Source organism: Schistocerca piceifrons, chromosome 1 (genome assembly GCF_021461385.2).
Source record: "Schistocerca piceifrons isolate TAMUIC-IGC-003096 chromosome 1, iqSchPice1.1, whole genome shotgun sequence".
Classification (NCBI taxonomy): Eukaryota; Metazoa; Arthropoda; class Insecta; order Orthoptera; family Acrididae; genus Schistocerca; species Schistocerca piceifrons.
In genome coordinates, this window is record NC_060138.1 from 281,668,046 (window position 1) to 281,683,229 (window position 15,184).

General features: G+C 45.5%; 1 protein-coding gene across 3 annotated transcripts in view; it reads right to left on the reverse strand.

Moving 5' to 3' along the window:
• LOC124785083 (diacylglycerol lipase-beta-like) overlaps nucleotides 1–15,184 on the reverse strand; it is an 853,236-nt gene that overhangs the window by 806,015 nt on the left and 32,037 nt on the right. Inside the window, exon 1 of one of the 3 annotated variants that reach the window (XM_047254150.1) lies at nucleotides 242–360. The exons of the other annotated variants lie outside the window; for them this stretch is intronic. The gene's annotated coding sequence lies outside the window, so the exon portion shown is untranslated. Of the gene's footprint in view, nucleotides 1–241; nucleotides 361–15,184 lie in introns of those variants that run through there. 3 annotated transcript variants of the gene reach the window in all.

Here is a 15,184-nt window from a genome sequence, read left to right on the forward strand (position 1 = left end):
ACTTAACTGTGCTCTAATGACACCTGCCACATAATATGACTGTTGTTGCCCGATAATTCAGTATTTAGCAGCGTGAGCAACACCACAATCGTTATTAAAATTTTGACCCTTGTTGTGGTAGGGTTGTTAGAACACCAATCGGAGGTGGGCGACGAGTCGACACACCGGAAATAAGCGAAAGGAGTGGTGACAGTTGAGAAAGTCGACCCGACCCGTGCTGCAGAGGTGCATTCTTTCTTACCTTGACAGTTCAGGTGGGAACGATGGTGGTGGTGAAGAGACGAGACTGCTGATCACAGAACACAACCCACAGCAAGCGCACACACGGAACCCGCCCACTTTGTTCGAGCGCAGCGCGTGTACTGCCGCGCTCTGACAAAGTAGCAACGACACGCCTGCGCCAGTGGGCGACGCAGCAGAGCGCTCTTGCGGCCCGTGGCGGAACTGACAGGCCGCATGGTTGTGGGCTGTGGATGAGAGCAGAGTACGCTTCGTTGCGCGGTATCGCTGTACTGCCTTCCGAAGCAGTCTCTGCAAACGTATCAGAAACTTACCTCGAAGAACGTCAATATGAAAAACCGTTTCTTCGAGTAAGAACACACGATTCCTACAATTAATTTTAAGAGTTCCCAATTATCGGTTCAGTATCTACATTTTTAACACACATTTATTTCTTTTTCTTCAATAGCCCTTCGAGAGAGTTCAACGAAGATGATATAATATACAGCTCAAAAAGAGTTAGGGGAACACGTTTATCAACGTCCGGTGTGTTACGTGTACTTTGATATAGGTGCTAGCTGTGTAGTTTGAGATCGTCTTCAATGAATTCGCCATCTGTCAGCTGATTTATGCATTAAGTATCAGACGACATCTTAGAAGGAAATGAGTACCGGTGCCCCATCGTTCTCTAGTGAGGTACACAGATGGCAGTTGGCATTTGTGGAAGTTGCATTCAACGGGTCACGTGCAGTGCAACATTTTACTGCAGTGCTAGCTGTAATACAGGGCGTTTCAAAAAGAAAGAGCAGATTTCAAACATTTATTTCTCAAAAACTACAAATGATAGAAACACAATTCCAACGGTCCTTCACTCAATATGAGTACCAAATGTTACACAACAAATATCAAAACTGTACCTCAATATGAGCACCATTTGTTACACGACAAATATCAAACCGGTATCTCATTTCTTGCCACACACGACGCAACTGGTCTTTAGTTACCGAATTCACGGCCGCAACAATTCGATGTCGTACCTCTTGAAGAGTAGCGGGCATAGGTGGGACATAAACACAGTCCTTTATGTACCCCCACAAATAAAAATCGCAGGGAGTAAGGTCTGGTGACCTGGGAGGCCACAGACGATGACATTGATCTTGTGCTCCTGCTCTTCCAATCCACCGTCCTGGAATGGTGTTATTTAGGTACCGTCGTACAGGTTCAGAGAAGTGTGGTGGGGCGCCATCTTGCATGAAGATGAAGTGATTTGAATCTTCCTGAAGTTGAGGAAATAGCCAGTTTTCTAACATGTCCAGGTAAATGGTTCCTGTGATAGTTTTCTCCATGAAAAAGAAAGGTCCATAAACTTTGTTTACCGAAATTGCACAAAAGACGTTAACCTTTGGTGAGTCTCTTTCATGTTGAATAACGTCCCTCGGAGTTTCACTCGCCCAAATTCGTACGTTATGCCGATTAACTTTACCAGAAATGTGAAACGTTGATTCATCTGAAAAAATTAATCGTTCGGCAAAATTGTCCTCTTCCATGTCCTGTAGAATTGCAGTTGAAAATTCGAACCTTTTGTTGTGGTCGTCAGGACGCAATGCTTGCAATAACTGCAGTTTGTACGGCTTCATGTGCAGACGGTTACTCAGAACGCGCCATACCGTTGTTTTAGACATGTTTAGTTCGTGACTTGCCCGTGCCGTGGAGTTTCTAGGGCTCCTTTCGTAAGCTGCACGGACACGCTCGACATTTTCATCCGATGTGCGTGGACGACCCGTGCTTTTTCGCTTGCAGATGCAACCATCTTCTACGAATCTGTGATGCCACTCATAAATTTGCTTATGACGAGGCGGCTGTTTGTTGAATTGACGGCGGAATGCACGTTGCACACCAACAATGGACTCTAACTTTGCAAATTGCAGCACACAAAATGATCGTTCCTGTGGTGTCGTCGCCATTTTCCTACAAACAAACGCCAGCGCCACTGCGGATTTGCATGGAACTTCTGCGCGGACCATTGAAAAACTTTGAACCTTTCTCTGACAAGAAACGTTTGAATTGTGTTTCTATCATTTGTAGTTTTTGAGAAATAAATGTTTGAAATCTGCTCTTTCTTTTTGAAACGCCCTGTAGTTTGATCAACAAAGGACAAAGTTTTTGTCGTGTTGTTGCTGACACCAGTGTCTCTCCATCTGTCATCCGCAGGTTGTGGACACGATATAGTGACACAGGTCAGCACATATGGTGAGTCGGATGAGGCCGCTGACGCATTACCACAAGACGCGAAGACCGATATCTGGCCATTTCTTCCTTGCGGCGTCGTACGACTACCGCCAGAGCGCCACAAGATGATCTCAGAGGGGCCACTGGAGCCGCTGTTGTCAAAAAAATGGCTCTGAGCACTATGGGACTTAACTGCTGAGGTCATCAGTCCCCTAGAACTTAGAACTACTTAAACCTAACTAACCTAAGGACATCACACACATCCATGCCCGAGGCAGGATTCGAACCTGCGACCGTAGCGGCCGCGCGATTCCAGACTGTAGCGCCTAGAACCGCTCGGCCACTCCGGCCGGCCGCTGTTGTCAGCCAGACTGCAAGGAACGCATTACGAAGAACGATCTTGCGACCCAGACGTTCTGTTCTAGTATCCTACTTGACACAACATCTCGCTGCTCGCCTTCAGGTCTAACGTTCCCGTGCAATTGGCAACTTCGTCACTGGCGAAACGTGTTATTCACAGGCGAATGCAGGTCTCCTCTGACGCAAGGTGATGGCCGTGTTCGTGTGTGGAGGCGCCGTCGCGAGGGGTACCTTCCAAATGTTGTCCAGGAAATCGACAGAATCGGTCAAGGTTCTGTGATAGTGTTTTGGCAGGCATCAGTATAGCAGCCGTACGGATCCCATCGTTACCCGTGGTCGCCTCACTGCCACCTTGTGGTGGCTGATGCATCCGGTGGTGGCCCTGAATTCCTTCTCATTCACAATAATGATAGGGTTCATGTGGCGGGCGACTCCAGCAATGACTTGCGAAGCCTGGACGTTGAAGCAATGGAATGTCGAACCGTGAGTCTCGTCCCAAACCCCATCGAATATGTGTGGGACATGCTCAATGGAGTATGACAGACGCCCAAAGTCATCCCTTTATTCTTTTGAGCAATGAAATTCGGTATCGGCAAGCAAGAATAGAAGAATCAATCATGGCCTTATAAACACCTTGACATTCTGGACCAATGTCTTGTAAAGGCCAAGTTAAGTACAAAGACAGTCAGTTTACAATGAATTGTGAGATACTCGCCCAAATTACAATGCGTGAAAACAATTCCATTATCAACCATGCATGTTTCTCAAGAGTTCAAAATGAAGCGTTTATTTTGGTGCAAATCTGGTACCGCGCGCCGCGGAATTTGAATCCGCGCCAGACGTCATGGATGTCGAAGACCCCTAGAAGTCTCTGCACCATCGCGCCGTAAGCCGTGGCGGCGCGCGCCTCCTGGTCCGCTTTTAGTGTGAGGGCGCCACACTAGAACAAGTCGTCCCAGCGGCCAATAGCGGCGCCCCCGATTGCGTACTTAACCCATTACTGGCCATTGTCCCTTTTTTGAGACGCATATATTTTACTTATTTCTACGTAAGTAATGGAGTTTTCAGCCTTCGTTGTTGCACCTGTAGGTTCAACTAACTGCTATAATGCCTGTAAATGTAAAATAAATAACTTTTTTCTAAGCATTTCATGTCAGCAAAATTATAAACTTGTCGATTTTTTGTTCTCGTACTTGGCAGCATTGTATGTCTGCTGGTAGTTCCTGGACGACAATGACCTGTGATTTAGTTGTCTGGGCGTGTTTGTTATGAATATATGGATGTCCATGTAAGATTAAGTATACTTCAGATTTTTTCAAGTAAGAGCAATATCAATATATTTTATGCGTCCCAATAATGGGACAATGGCATGTTACACTATCATTTATTATTGATGTGACCCATTCTTGTATACACGTACTATACAGAGAAGAATTGCGTTTTACGTTCTTTATATCTGCTTTTTTTCATATTCTATTCGAATTTTACGATTCCAACATGATAAAAAGATGCCGCGTGGACTTACACTTGAAGAAATTCTAGCAGAACTAGAGAACCATCAAGAGAGTAACGATGAAGATGATGACGTAAAATTGGCGATTATTCCATCCGATGCAGATGTAATAACAGATGAAGGAGACATTGCCGAAAATGTACTGAGCAATGAGTCTGTTGTACAAGATGTAGCCGGTACTTCAGAGCTCATAACCAGTCGAGATGAAGCTAATGCTATAGTTGTACCTCCAGAAGCCAAAAGAAGGAAAGCGTTAGGAGATGGAACAGAAAGTGGTACGTTATCTACAAAAAAAAAAAATGAGTGGTATAAATGCCAACCAATGTACACAAACACTAGTGAACCAGGGAAGAGCAACTAACATTATGTTGCGGAATGTCTAGCAAATAAGACAGTGCCCAAGGTGTTTGAGGATTTTTTCCTGAGAAACTAATGGATACTATTATTGAACAAAGCGAAATCTATGCTTGCCAACATAACAAAATAAATTTTCTGCTAACCAAAGAAGAACTAAAATCATTTACTGGCATACTACTTCTGAGTGGTTATCATAAGCTTCCCCATGAGAATATGTACTGGGAACAGGCTCCTGATGTCGGTGTTCCTTTAGTCTTCAACTCCATGTCAAGAAATAGGCTTCGGGAAGTGAAGAGATTCATTCATCGCAATGACAACTCCAAAATAGAAACGACAAGATATAGAAACTGAGGTTGTACTTTCAAATGCTGAAAAAGGAATTTGGTAAATTTGGCGTATTTCATTCACAACTCTCAATTGATGAAATGATGGTACGTTATTATGGCAAACATTCAGCCAAAATGTTTCTGAGGCGAAAGCCTATCAAATTTGGATATAAAATTTGGTCTCTTACAAGATCCAATGGCTTTCTTTATAATTTTTCGCCATACTGTGTCAAGACTGACAACAAACAGGAGCCTTTTGAACTAACCAGCACGATTCCAAAATCAGAGTATCCCAATTATAAACTTTTCTTTGACAACTCTTTCACCAGTGTTGACACACTGATCACACTCGGAAAGAGTAAAATGAAAGCTACAGGAACAATATGAGAGATCCGAACTAATGCATGCCATTTGATTGACTCGAAAAGAATGGCAAAAGAAAAGGGACGAGAATTCTATGACTACATGTGTGACAAAGAGAACGAAGTTCTGGTTGTGAAATGGAGTGACAACAAACCAGTATGTGCAGCGACAAATTACAGTACTATTACTCCTCTGAGTTCTACTAAAAGATACTCACGGGCAAAGAAAAAGGAAAATGCCACATCTCATTGATGAATACAATGCCCCTACGGGTGGCGTAGATCTACTGGACAAGCAGATATCACTTTATAGGACGAGGGTAAGGTCAAAGAAATGGTGGTGGCCATTATTCACATAGATGATAGGTATCTGCGTAGTAAACACATGGCGTGCATACCAAATTGCTAACTCTAATGAGAAGCTCTCGCTTTTGGATGTCCGACGGAGAATAGTGATGTTTTACCTATCAAAGAAAACAGGATCAGTACCAAAACGCAGAGGACCACAAGGAAGCAAATCGATGGGAGGACGGGTGAGCACAGATGTACGACTGTATCCAGGAAATCATTTCATTGTGCCAAGTAAAACACAGAAGAGATGTGCTTACTGCAAGAAAAAAACAACAAAAATTTGTGATAGGTGCAATGTTGGTGTACACGACAAGTGTTTTGCTTCATTTCATACTGAATAGACATTCAATAATATTAAAACATTCTTTATTTAATGTTTGTGTTCTTTCTTACAATACTATGCATGCAGAATAAGATTGTGAGTTTGGATAGCGCATTTGGCCAATGTCCCAAAAATGGGACGGTATGTAGTTTTTGTTCTAATAAACTGAAAATTTTCAAAACAACTTTTTATTCAATTAATCACTCAATGTAACGTATTTATTTATAAAAGTTTGCAAAAAATGATCCGATAGAATTTTGGCCAGTAATGAGTTAAGCGCCTGCCTCACGCTCAGCCAGCCCCTCTTATGGGTCCTCATCCTCCATTGACTCCTTTCCCCCCTCCCCCCCCCCTTCGCTTTTCCTCTCCTTCTCCCCCTTTTTTTTATTTTCCCATCATCTGTCCAGTTTCCCCCCACCTGCTCTCGGCTGTGGTTTGTCACATTTGCCAACTTTTTAGTGCAGTTTTCCAGTGAATGTTCAGTGTTGTTCGTCTTCCTAGTGTTGCGAACAGAAACCATGCTGTCGCTGGGTGTGAATTTTATGTCTTTTGCGAACAGAAACCAAACTGTCGCCATGTGTTTTTAATTGTCTGTCTATTGTTTTACCTGTCTGCTTCGTATGTATTTTATTAGCATCATCATCCCTTTGTTCTATGTTTTAAGTTCCTCGATTTTTTCGCCATGTTACTATTTAAGTCTCCGGTTTTATCGCCTGTGTTTATTATTTATTCTCTTCATCTTTTTCAAACAAAGTCTGTAGGCTGAAGAGCGGCATACTACGCTGCTGCCAGCCCGCCCCCTTCGGGGGAAATCGAAATTCAATAAAAAAAAAAAAAAAACTCAGCCAGCCAGTCTAATCTCGCGTACGTCGGTTTACACCTCGTCTCGCGCTAGACAGCTTACTTCCTTGTTCTGTGTACGAGTGAACGTGTTTGTTTCCTTGTGACTCCATTGTTCGATCTTGTATTCGTTCTGTCCTTAGTTAGTTGTGTCCGTCCTCTCCCGTTGTGTTGTTGTTCCCGGGCCTCTCCACGGGTCCCGTCGCGCTTTCCGTTATTGCTACCCCGCGATCGTCCTAGTCGCATTTACAACAGCAAATCTTTTTAGCACGTTGCCCACTGCTAAGGCAGAAAATCAGAAAGTTTGAAAAAAATATAAACCTTATTAACAGCTTATAAAATGAATTAACTATGCCTCCCGTATTAAAGGCAAATACTTGTAATCTGGCTTTACCTAACTTCGTTATCAATGTAAGGAGCAAGATTCTTTGTAAGTAAGCCTTATTTTATGCAAAATACAAAAACTGTTTGCTTAAATATTTGTTAACGTGTTCAAATAACTAATATGTATTCAGTAATAGACGAAAAACAGTTCAACATTGAAACTAGAAAACTGTAGCTCTTTCTGAAGTTGCTGATTACGTATTATTTCTGCCTCATGTGGAAATGCTCTTACACAGTCTGACAAAAAACTTGCAATACCCAGAAGATGTGATCGGATATCGATAACTTCGTAAGAGTACACGCTGTCGGCGGATATGTAAATGATTAGTGACACCAGAGTGCATTAATATTTTCGTGTTTAATGTTGTTGGCAGGCCTGGTAGTGTACATCAGGGGCACGAACAGAGTCATATTACAGGGTGTGCATAGCGTCAGACGTTCAGTGATCACTTGTGGACACCGAGATGTCTCGTACTCGTGTAAAACTGCGTTATCAGCAACTGACCTAGTTTGGAGGAGCGGCCTCATTGTGGATCTCAACGAGGCTGGCTGGCCGAATCGTGCACTATGCAGTTTTGTGGGGCATTCGGAAGTGACGGAGGCCCGATATTGGACTACGTGGGAACCTGAGGCCAGGTACACTCGTTTTCATTCTTCCGGACAGACAACCGAGCGAGGTGGCGCAGCGGTTACCACACTGGATTCGCTTTCGGAAGGACAACGGTTCAAACACACGGCCGGCCAGCCTGATACAGATTTTCCTTGATTTCTCTAAATCGCTTCAGGCAAATGCCGGGATTGTTGCTTTGAAAGGGCACGCCCGACTTTCTTCCCCATCCTTCCCCAATCCGATGGGACCGATGACCTCGCTGTTTGTTCCCCTCCCAAAAATGGTTCAAATGGCTCTGAGCACTATGGGACTTAACATCTGTGGTCATCAGTCCCCTAGAACGTAGGACTACTTAAACCTAACTAACCTAAGGACATCACACACATCCATGCCCGAGGCAGGATTCGAACCTGCGACCGTAGCGGTCACGCGGTTCCAGACTGAAGCGCCTAGAGCCGCACGGCCACACCGGCCGGCTGTTCCCCTCCCCCGAATCAACCAACCGGACGAACATATCTGATCGCCACAAGAGAAAGTCCCCGTATTGTGCACCAAGTGCTCGTAACATCTTCAAATCTGCACCTGCTATTCGAGAACAAGTAATGGATTCCCTGCAACATTCTTAGTCATTCCGCACCTTTGATCGGAAATTTGCAGCCGCTGTGCTAGGGAATTATCGTCTCATGCATAACCTGACATTAACACCATACAAACTGCCGCGTCTGGTACGGTGCCGTGACTGGGAAGCACGCACTGTGGTGAATGAGGGATTCGGCAGTACCCTGGATCACCACAGTCGCTGAGAATGGCATACTCGGAAACGCTCAATTCGTTTCCTCTCCCTTTCTGAGGGTTTCACTTGTTTCACTTATTTGTCAGGCAGTGTATGCAAAATCACCGAATAAAAACTGTGATACAGGGAAAGAGTTTACATACGTTACTTGTGGCACACGAGAGCAAAGGAGTGGACGTAATTTCCAGGCACTGAGACCACGGCTGGACTTTTGTAGGCTTGTCATGCGCCCTGTTTGCTTGCAGACATTTGCCGGAACCATGACACAGTGTGCATGTACTGGCATATGTCGGCACGAATGACGCCTGCCGCTTGGGTTCTGAGGCCATCCTCGGCTCCTTTCGGAGGCTGGCTGATTTGGTGAAGGCACGCGGGGTGCAGGCTACATCTTTGAAAGTTTTACAGTGTGTAGATACATCCTTTAGGAACAATATTTTCATTTCTCCACATAATTTCCATCCTTCTCAAATGCCTTACGCCATCTTGGAACAAGCGCCTGTATACCCGCACGGTAAAATTTAAAATTCTGGACCAACCTGTTGGAGTCACTGTTTGGCAGCGTGCACAAGGGAGTCATCATCTTCAAACCTTGTTCCACGAAGAGAGTCTTTCAGTTTCCCAAAGAGATGATAGTCACATGGAGCCAGGTCAGGACTGTAAGGCGGGTATTTCAGTGTTGTCCATCCGAGTTTTGTGATCGCTTCCATGGTTTTTTGACTGACATGTGGCCGTGCATTGTCGTCCAACAGCAAAACATCCTGCTTTTGCCGCTGTGGTCAAACACGACTTAGTCGAGATTGAAGTTTCTTCAGTGTCGTCACGTATGCATCAGAATTTATGGTGGTTCCACTTGGCGTGATATCCACAAGCAAGAGTCCTTCGGAATCGAAAAACACTGTAGCCATAACTTTTCCAGCAGAAGGTTTGGTTTTGAATTTTTTTTTTCTTGGAAGAATTTGTATGTTGACACTCCATTGATTGCCTCTTCGTCTCTGGTGAAAAATGATGGAGCCATGTTTCGTCATGTGTCACAATTCTTCTAAGAAATTCATCTCCACCATTCTCGTACTGTTCCAAAAGTTCGCTGCATACCGTTTTTCTTGTTTCTTTGTGAGCCACTGTCAGCAACCTGGGAACCCACCTGGCACAAACCTTTTTTAACGCCAACACTTTCAGTATTCTGCAAACACTTCCTTCCCCTATCCCAACGTAGCGTAACAATTCGTTCACCGTGATGCGTCTGTCAGCAGTCACCAATTCGTTAACTCTCTGCACATTGTCTGGAGTGTGTGCAGCACGAGGCCTGCCCCTGCGAGGACAATCCTCAATATTGCCGTGTCCGCTTTCATCACGTAACCTGCTTGCCCACCGACTAACTGTACTGTGATCGACAGCACCATCTCCATACAACTTTTTCAACCTCTTGTGGATGTTTCCCACTGTCTCGTTTTCACAGCACAGGAATTCTATGACAGCACCTTGCTTCTGACGAACGTCAAGTGTAGCAGCCATTTTGAAGACATGCTGTGACAACGTCACTCACGGGAACAGATTGAACTAAGTTTGAAAACAAGCGGGAAGGATGTATCTGCACACTGTAAAACTTTCACACATGCAGAATGAAAACTGTATTTTTACAAAAATAGTGTGCATTTCTTTTGGAGTGACCCTCGTAATATCGCACCCAGGGTTGATCGCGGTCCTCTGGTTTGGAGGAGAGTGGAAGGTCAAAACCAGAGACTCAGACGGCTCTGCGACGGTATCGGATGCGAATTTCTCGGCCTCCGCTATCGGGTGCAGAATTGTAGGGATCCCCTTAATAGGTCAGGTATGCACTACACGCAGGAAGCGGCTACTATGTTAGCGGAGTACGTGTGGCGTGCACGTGGCGCTTTTTTACGTTAGAGGACCCCTCCCTTGGAAGTAAACACGATCTGCCCGTTAAATCAGCCACAGCGACCTCATAGAATATTGGTCCTCGCAAATCAGAGATAGAAAAGATTAATATGATTTTAGTAAACTGCAGGAGCACCCAAGGAAAGATCCCAGAATTAGTATCGCTTACTGAAGGTTATAATGTACAGATAGTATTGGGAACAGAAAGCTAGAGGAAGCCAGACGTCAATGACAACGAAATCCTAAGTTCAGGCTGGATTGTTTATCTTCAGAATAGGTTAGTCGCCAATGGTGGTGGCGTGTTTATTGCAGTAAAAAATTCGATAAAATCTAGCGAGGTTATCACGGATTCCGAATGTGAATTAATCTGAGTGAAATTGAGTATCAAAGAACGGTCAAAAATGGTGATCGGATGCTTTTATAGATCACCTGGGTCAGGATCTGTAGTTATAGAACGCTTTGGACAGAGCTTGCAGAATATCATTAGTAATTTTCCTGACCATGCCGTTGTAATGGTTGGTGACTTCAACTTGCCAGGTATAGATTGGGAGTGTTATGCCATCAAAACTGGTGCCAGAGGCAGGGAATCATGTGGCACTGTTCAGGATATCTTGTCCGAAAATTGCCTTGAGCAGATAGTTAAAGAACCGACTCGTGAGGGTAACGTCTTAGATCTGCTGGCAAAAACAGACCTGAGCTTATCGAATCAATTAACGTAGAGGGAGGTATCAGTGATCATAAGGCTGTGACAGCATCTATGACGATGGGTCCTACAAGGAATGCTAAGAATGGTAGGAAGATACACTCCTGGAAATGGAAAAAAGAACACATTGACACCGGTGTGTCAGACCCACCATACTTGCTCCGGACACTGCGAGAGGGCTGTACAAGCAATGATCATACGCACGGCACAGCGGACACACCAGGAACCGCGGTGTTGGCCGTCGAATGGCGCTAGCTGCGCAGCATTTGTGCACCGCCGCCGTCAGTGTCAGCCAGTGTGCCGTGGCATACGGAGCTCCATCGCAGTCTTTAACACTGGTAGCATGCCGCGACAGCGTGGGCGTGAACCGTATGTGCAGTTGACGGACTTTGAGCGAGGGGGTGTAGTGGGCATGCGGGAGGCCGGGTGGACGTACCGCCGAATTGCTCAACACGTGGGGCGTGAGGTCTCCACAGTACATGGATGTTGTCGCCAGTGGTCGGCGGAAGGTGCACGTGCCCGTCGACCTGGGACTGGACCGCAGCGACGCACGGATGCACGCCAAGACCGTAGGATCCTACGCAGTGCCGTAGGGGACCGCACCGCCACTTCCCAGCAAATTAGGGACACTGTTGCTCCTGGGGTATCGGCGAGGACCATTCGCAACCGTCTCCATGAAGCTGGGCTACGGTCCCGCACACCGTTAAGGCCGTCTTCCGCTCACGCCCCAACATCGTGCAGCCCGCCTCCAGTGGTGTCGCGACAGGCGTGAATGGAGGGACGAATGGAGACGAGTCGTCTTCAGCGATGAGATTCGCTTCTGCTTTGGTGCCAATGATGATCGTATGCGTGTTTGGCGCCGTGCAGGTGAGCGCCACAATCAGGACTGCATACGACCGAGGCACACAGGGCCAACACCCGGCATCATGGTGTGGGGAGCGATCTCCTACACTGGCCGTACACCACTGGTGATCGTCGAGGGGACACTGAATAGTGCACGGTACATCCAAACCGTCATCGAACCCATCGTTCTACCATTCCTAGACCGGCAAGGGAACTTGCTGTTCCAACAGGACAATGCACGTCCGCATGTATCCCGTGCCACCCAACGTGCTCTAGAAGGTGTAAGTCAACTACCCTGGCCAGCAAGATCTCCGGATCTGTCCCCCATTGAGCATGTTTGGGACTGGATGAAGCGTCGTCTCACGCGGTCTGCACGTCCAGCACGAACGCTGGTCCAACTGAGGCGCCAGGTGGAAATGGCATGGCAAGCCGTTCCACAGGACTACATCCAGCATCTCTACGATCGTCTCCATGGGAGAATAGCAGCCTGCATTGCTGCGAAAGGTGGATATACACTGTACTAGTGCCGACATTGTGCATGCTCTGTTGCCTGTGTCTATGTGCCTGTGGTTCTGACAGTGTGATCATGTGATGTATCTGACCCCAGGAATGTGTCAATAAAGTTTCCCCTTCCTGGGACAATGAATTCACGGTGTTCTTATTTCAATTTTTAGGAGTGTATATTTGCTCATCAAGGGTGACGGGATACAAATTTTTGAATATCTCATCAGTCAGCATCAAATATTCGGTAATGAGGACGAAGATGTGGAGAACAAATGGAAAAAATTCAAATGCATCGTTCAATATGCCCTAGACAAGTATGTTCCGAGTAAGATTTTAAGGGATGGGAAAGATCCACCATGGTTTAATAGCCGTGTTAAAAACGCGCTACGTAAACAAAGGACCTTCATCTCAGATTCAAGAGCGGTAAAAACCTAGCTGACAAAAAAAAGCTGAATGAAGTGAAAATGAGCGTAAGGAGAGCAATGAGAGAAGCGTTCAATGACTTTGAAAGTAAGACGTTGTCAACAGACCTGAGTAAAGACTAAGAGATTTTGATCGTATGTAAAATCAGTAAGTGAGTCAAAATCATCTATTCATTCTCTCAGCGCCCACACCGGCACCAAAACGGAAGATAACAGAGAGAAAGTCGAAATGCTGAATTCGGTCTTCCGAAGTTGTTTCACCGCGGAAGATCGTAACACTGACCCTCCTTTCAATCGTCGTGCGAATGTAGAAATGGCAGATATTGATATAATCGATCGTGGAATTGAAAAGCAGCTACAATCGCTTAGTAAAGAAAAAGCTTCAGGACCAGATAAGATACCTATAAGATTCTATAAAGATTATGCGAAAGAATTTGCTCCCTTTCTAGCAGTAATTTATCGTATATCGCTTGAGCGACTTACGGTACCTAATGACTGGAGGAAAGTGCAGGTCATTCCAGCTTTTAAGAAAGGCCCTAAGACAGGTCTACACAATTATAGACCTATATCATTGATGTCAATCTGTTGTAGAATTATGGAACATGTTTTATGCTCAAGGGTTATGGCGTTTTTGGAAAATGAATAGCTCCTCTATAAAAATCAACATGGATTTCGCAAACAGAGATCCTGCGAAACTCAGCTCACTCTGTTCCTCCATGAGATCCACAGCGCAGTGGACAAAGGCGCTCAGGTTGTTGCAGTGTTCCTTGATTTCAGTAAGGCATTTGATACAGTTTCGCATTTCCGTTTAATGGAAAAAATACGAGCTTACGTAGTATCGGAGCAGACCTGCGATTGGATTCAAGACTTTCTTGCAGATAGAACTCAACAGGTCGCTCTTAGCGGAACTAAATCAACAGGTGTAATGGTAATATCCAGAGTACCACAGGGAAGTGTTATAGGACCGTTGCTGTTCACAATACATATAAGCGTCGGATGCTCTTTAAGGCTGTTCGCAAATGATGCAGTTGCTTATACCAAAGTGGCAACGCCAGAAGATTGTAAGAATTTGCAGAACGACCTGCAGAGAATTGATGAATGGTGCAGGCTCTGGCAGTTGATCCTGAACGTAAACATATGTAACATATTGCGCATACATAGGAAAAGAAATCCACTACTGTACAGCTACACTATTGATGACGAACAGCTGGAGACAGCGTCTGCCGTAAAATATCTAGGCGTAACTATCCAGAGCGACCTTAAGTGGAATAACCATATAAAACAGATAGTGGGAAAAGCAGACACAAGACTCAGATTCGTCGAAAGAATCTCAAGGAAATGTAACTCATCCACGAAAGAAGTGGCTTATAAGGTGCCCGATTCTTGAGTGTTGTTCATATATATGGGATCCCATCAGGTAGGACTGATAGAAGAGATAGAGAAGATCCAACGAAGAGCAGCGCGTTTCGTCACGGGTAGTGGTACCGAAAGTACCCTCCGCCACACACCACTAGGTGGCTTGCGGAGTATGATGTAGATGTTACGGTATACTGTTAAAGATCACATGGATTGATCGAGTTAGAAATGAAGAAGTATTGCAGTGAGTCAAGTGAAAAACAGTTCTTATAAAGAACACTATGAAATGAAGAGTGACAAAAGTTGGGCACTTATTACGACATGAGTCGCTGCTGGAAGCTGCAGTTGAAGGTATGGTGGAAAGAAAGATTTGCAGACCGAGATATAAGGCTGTTAGTTGATGCTATATGATGTAGCAGTAGGGCAGAAATGGATTGGTGATGTATTGACTCGTACGTAAACTCCGTCCGCAGGCTCTGGCGAATCCAGCAGTTCCGACCGATTGCCGTGTCATCCTCAGCCCACAGGCGTCACCGGTTGAGGATATGTAGGGGCATGTGGTCAGCACACCGCTGTCCCGACCGTGTGTCAGTTTCCGAGACCGGAACCGCTACTTCTCAATCTAATAGCTCCTCAGTTTGCCTCACATCGGCTGAGTGCACCCCGCTTGTCAACAGCGTTCGGCAGACCGGATGGTCACCCATCCAAGTGCTAGCCCAGCCCGACAGCGCTTAACTTCGGTGACCTGACGGGAACCGGTGTTACCACTGCGGCAAGGCCTTTGGCATTGATTC